Below are 6,446 nucleotides of genomic sequence, written 5' to 3'. Positions count from 1 at the left end.
ATTTTCCTAAGGGATGAGTGAGAAAAATAGTAGGAATATTATTTTAAAAGCATGTGGAATTTTCGGCCCTTTATTATTATTGGAGAAGAAATAATATTATTCTTGGATTTAATTATTGTTTGGGATAATTATCCAAATTAAATCCAAAGTCCAAATACTCTAATTCCTACATGGAATTTTCGAAATATTCACCTTTGATATTCATGAGATTTTCGAAAATCTCATCTAGAAGGGAGAGGGATTATTTTTATTATTTTATTGATCCCTTATTTATTCTATTCCATGAATAAATATAAATATGCTAAAATATCCTAGCATATCTACCATATCTTGCCATATCCTAATTAAATTAGGATTTGAAATTCAAATCCCTTGAGAGATTGGAAAATCACGCCACTTCTCCTATTTAATTGGGGAGTATTTTATTTTATTCTTGCTCCGTGATATATTATTCTGCTCCGTGAAATATTCAAATTAAATCATAGGCTATTTATTTAAGCCTAATTTTCGAAAATCCTCTTCTTCTCAACAAACTTAACGCCACTTCTCCTCAAATCTCTACCATATCTTCCAAATAATTATTTATTTAATTATTTGGATAATATTATTGGCACTCTATAAATAGGAGAAGAAAACCCTAACCCTAATTCACAAATACCGGCGCCCCACTCCTCTAAATTTTCGAAAATTTACTCTCCCCACTCTCTCCATATTTTCTTCAAGTTTCTTCAAGATTTCTTCATCAATTGAGAAGAATTCAAGTCAAATTCAAGAGATTATTGAAGAATCAAGACTAGTTCATTGTTTCTACCGTTCGTTTTTGTGAAAAAGGTACTTTAATTATTGATCTCTTCTTCTTCTACCGATTAATCGGTGATTCTTGCATCCACATGCATCTAGAACGAGTGAAAGGGGTTTTAATCGGTGAATTTTGGGAATACATGGATGTGTGTGAAAACGTGTGTGTGTATGTGCGATCGTGTGTGTGTGTGTGCACGCCTCGATCGGCGTGCACATGTGTTGTGTTCGTGTGCATGTGTTGTGTGTGTGGAACACTCATGTGTGATACGAATTATTGGTGATTTTGGAATGATTGTGTGAATAAAAATAGTATGTTAATCATACTTCGATTTTGATATTGATGATTTTGAAAATAATCAAAGGGAAAAGGGAAAAACGTGAGATCATGCATAATTTTGATCCATGATTGAAACTGATTTGTGATACGCCTAATTTAAAGGTGATACTACGCGCTCTCAGCGTGATAAACGAGGAGAAGAGAAATCTATCGAGCTAAACCTACGAGGTGGGCTTTCTTTTAAAATAAGGACATTGTCCTAAAATGATATTGATGAGAATGAAAGATGTGTTATCATGCCTTGATTTGTTTTGTCGTGCCTATCCCTCGTGGCTATGCCACTATTGTTATAATCGAATTCGGATCCTTGTAGAGCCGCAAACTCTACTTGGGTTAGTGTACACCAATGTTAGACCGAGTGTCAGCGTACGGGTTGGCCGGTCTAGTGACCTGGATTGCGGCCGCATTCCTTGTCATGTAGAATGAGGATATGGTAAACGTCTATGAGAAAAATGGTTGCGCGACCGTGATATTTGAGAAAGAAAGATATTTTGATGCCTCGGGTCTTTCTAAAGTTAAAACCCCGATGGACATCTGGAAATGGCATGATAACTACTATATTTGTGATAAAACTGTTTTCGGCAATGAGCCCATTGAGTATGATTTATCGTACTCAGCCCTGCATGTGTTTTCCTTATGTGCAGGTTGAGTGGTGACGAGCGGCGGCGGTGTTGAGCAAGGAAATAATAAAGATGAACTGTTGGTACTTAAAGTGTCGTTGTGTCTTCATACATAGCCTCACTTCTTTCTTGGTCGCTTCCGCTATATTTTTATGAAAACTTATGATCTTTTGTTGGGATAGATACTTTTACGTTTGTGGGTATGTTTTAAATTGTGAATCGTTAGAAACAGTTATTTTTGGGAAACATTTATAAGCTTTCGTTCGATGATCTTTTATGAAAGTTCTTTTGCTAAGGCATTATTCTATCTCTACTTAACTGTTCTTTAAATGCTCTGGTCAAAACCTCTTTTAAAATGAAACCCTAGTCTTGGATCTTTGTTGCATTTATGTCTACCTAGTTAACGAACGCCGCATTTATTATACCCTAAATGGGCGGGTCGTTACAGTTGGTATCAGAGCCTCAGTTCTTTCCGCTCTGGACCCAAGAGTCTTATTGAAATAAAATTTGAAAGTTGTATAAATTGATTAATGGATAATCGTCGAAGACTCAACACCGCAACTCGTCTCCGCTCAACCACGATGAATGAGGTAACAAGTATCTCTTGAATATTGATATGAATTATGAATTATATGAAAGTTGAAGCGAATGGGAGATTGTTGATATATTTGGAAAATTGTGATGATTATGCTTGCATGAGAAATTTGCAAAATGTGATTATGCAAAATAAATGTTGCTATGAAATTGAGTATATGATGAGATTGTTATGAGTTGAACAATAAAACTCTATGAAAATTTTATGTGATTGTGATTTTGCGTAATATGTGATGAACGATATCTATGAGAATGAACTTGAGCACGCTGCTATACTTAGTTGTAAGACGTGTCGCGAATGAAAATTTTGTGTGCTAATATCGAACTTAGAGATACCAAACGCCGAATACGAGGCGAGTGATACATGAGAACGAATTTCGGAGCGTTGAGACGCGAATATATATATATATACACACCTTTTGGCACGGAAAGAAAATTCCGTTATTTCTTGATATGATATTATCTCCACACTTTCGTCGTTCGACGCATACACATATATATATATCCATCGTACTCTCAGCATCAGTTTGAAATCCTATACACTATTGATATTTCTTCGATCCTTGTTCTGATGCTGAGATTTCTTTTGTAGATGCCTAATCATTACTACGCACCGATGCGCGATCGCTATGCTAAGAATAAGGTTTTCCCCGTTGAAACCTACCAAGAGTTCGAGTGGGACGGCTATCCTCTCTTCGAACTCGTAGTTGGTGATATCCGGACCTCAAGTCCATCTTTGAAAAGACTCCTGCTCCTCGAAGTTGATCAAACAAGTCATCTATCCTTGGCAGAGGATACTTGTTCTTAAGAGTCAACTTGTTTAGCTCCCTATAATCGATGCACATCCTCATCGATCCGTCCTTCTTCTTTACGAAAAGTACTGGTGCGCCCCATGGCGAGACTGTTGGAACATATATACTAAAAAGCATTTTTCGAGTTTATTTTGAATTTGATAAATTGCTTGTATATTGTAAACACTCTTCATTTAATGAGAATAATAAATGTTTTCTTCACACTGTGTATTTTACTTTAATGGGTATTGACCGTATTTAATTATATATTAAATTATATAATTAAAGCGCCGGAAAGTAAAATCAGTCTAAGTCTTCTACATTGAAGGTTGGGTCGTGGAACAGGTCATCACAGTAGGTGGCCCAACCGGTACCTTGTAGAAGTAAAACTTTTTCACAACCTAGATAGGCTTTGGCTACCTATCGTGAAAGGTTGCAGTGTCCATCCGAAAAGTCGTCTTTACCTTGAGAATGACTAGTGACACTGGTGTGGTATAGCATTGAATGGATCTAAAGTATAGACACGTCTTTGTTGCTATCTACTGTAAGACGATGTCTTGGAGATATAATATTTCCTAATCTTTGTAATAATATAGGACACACGTTATTTAATCATACGTTGCTTTGACTTATCAATAGGTGCGGGTTTTTCGTAACCCAATATTCCTGATATCTTGGGTAGTAGTAATTAATAACTAGTATGGTGTCAGTTTTATTATTACATTGAATCGTGTGCCTGCGTGGTTTGACTATATCCCCAAGAGGTGTTCGAGAGAAGTTCTATTATTCGGAAACCCGGCCGGTTTGGATTTAATCCAAGAATAAATAGAAAAGGAAAAGTATATTTTTAATATACATCTCGTACTAGACAAACTCTTGGAAATAAAGATATTAATTAATTTAAAGTCTATAGCAGACTACAAATTAATTAATGGATATAGAAAGTCTTAGACACGGGAAATAATATATTAAAGAGGTTAACCCGGATTGCTTGTAATCACGGATTGGATGGGCGGTCAATATTTCTTCGATAGTGGCACAAGAAATATTCCATTGGCCTTATATTAAATTATGGGTTATAATTTAATTAGTAAAGAAGGTCCAATAGGGGAGGCCCAATCCAAGCCCCATAGATCCCTAACCTAGCCCATCATGAACTCTATAAATAAGAATGTAAGGAGGAGACATTGTAACATCACAAACCCTAGCCTCCACACTTGGCTCTCTTGTCTTCTCCTTCAAGATTCTTATAATTTCTATGAGATTCCTCCCACAAGGAATTTAGATCTATAGAGTTAAGGGTCATAGGTTAGAAGATCTTTGGTCTTGCATCAACATCAAACTTCAAGATCTACACGTGGAGAAGTAGCAAGCCACTTCGATTCTTTGGAGAATCATTGTTGTAAGTATTCAACATCATAATTTAATTTAAATTATGTGATTAATTGCGCAATCATATGTCTCTACATGTTCAAGCATGAAATTGAATCGATCCACATAATCTCCTAAATAGATTCTTTTGTGGATTTATTTAATTTGCAATTTCCGCTGCGATTTCCCCAACAATTGGTATCAGAGCCATGCTTTTAGGCTCTGATTATGTGGATTTAATCTGGTTTTTTCAAATGTTCTTGGATCCGTGAAGAATATTTTAGATCCGTAAGTGAATATTCTAGATCTGCATAAGAATATTCTAGATCTATGAATTTTATTCTAGATCAGTAAAGAATATCTTGATCTACGAAAAGAATATTCCAAGATCTATAGAATATATTCTAGATCTATTTTTAATATAGTTGCAAGAAAGAATATTCTAGATCTATAAGAATATTCTAAATCTGAGAGAATATTCTAGATCTTTGAAATTTTATTCTAGATCCAAGAGAGAATATTCTAGATCAAGAATATTGTAGATCTATGATAGTATATTCTAGATCTATATTGTTATGTTCTACATATGTGTTTTAATTATGTAGATCTATGTTTGAAAAATGTGATGGATGATTGTTTTCATGCTTGCAATATTGCGTGATTGTTGAATCTTGTTGTTCTTCGTTTTATTGTAAACCCACGGGGGTTGACCGTGGTAGATTAGGTTTTGTTTTTCCTTGTATTTTCTTTTGTAAACAAATGTAATAGTTAAAAAATACAAAGAAATGTAATACAATGGAGCAAACAAGACGAAGAACGAGACCGGCGAGAGAGACCTAGGCGGCGGCCGAAACCCTAGCGGGCTCGGCCGAACGCAGATCTGGTCGGCGGCAAGCGGCGGCGGCGGCAGGAGGCCAGGCGGCGGTGGCGGCTAGATGGCCCGATTAATAGGCAAGGCCCAATGTGTGGTCTTGACCTAATTTTTATACCCTAGATATTTGATTTATTCAAATAGGGTATTTGTTTCATTTAATCTTTTTTTTATCTGGAGTACCATGGTTCATGGAAAGGATAAATTGTGATTTATTTTAATTATTTGGTTTTATATGATTGAGCAATGTTCGATGTCATTTTATAATGCGTGCATTATTGAAAAATGTGATTCGAACATTTATCATAGTACCATAGAAAAACATTATAGTATCTAATCTAAACAATATAAATGCAACAAAATTGAGCTTTACACAACCGTTCAACTTCTTAAACTATGAACGATAAAGTATTTGTGGCACTTAGACATAAGGCCAAGAAAGTACTTAGAGATTGTTCAAACTGATTTTATCTAACTCAAGTGATTTTAGTAGCTTGTTTGTTAAAAGCTTGAAAGTCAAGAAAGTCTAGTTGATGCACTATAAGTTAGAATCATTTGATTCAGAATACTTATAGAAATGCAACATAGAAAGACTAGCAAGTCTAATTGGTTTATACCATAAGAGACGAGCAGTGAGTTAAGATCAGTAGTGGGAGTTAAATCCTAGTTGACTACTCCGAGCATTCTTCTAAAGAATGGGATTGTCATATAAAAATATCAAGTCTCTCTAGATAAGCCCGCCTTTAAACAATTTAACCTAACCCGTAACTGGGATACATGTCATTCAGACAACGGATTTGATATAAGAGCCATTCAATGGAGCTTCCCTTTTTTAAATAAAAAAGTTAGGGGCCAAGGGAGTTTATTTTCGACAACTTTTAACCAATCCCAACTACAAGAACGCATTGGGTTACCCCATAATCGTTTTTTTTTTAAAAAGATAGATTCGTAATCAAGATCCAAAGAATGTTCAAGACTTGCGACACTACCATAAACCGTTTTTAAACCAAGGGGCTAAAAGGGTAAACAGGATCTTAAAAGGGTAGAATAACTAATGGGTT

This window comes from Salvia hispanica, chromosome 1 (genome assembly GCF_023119035.1).
Source record: "Salvia hispanica cultivar TCC Black 2014 chromosome 1, UniMelb_Shisp_WGS_1.0, whole genome shotgun sequence".
In the NCBI taxonomy this organism is placed as follows: domain Eukaryota; kingdom Viridiplantae; phylum Streptophyta; class Magnoliopsida; order Lamiales; family Lamiaceae; genus Salvia; species Salvia hispanica.
Note: the sequence above shows the minus strand (reverse complement) of the source record.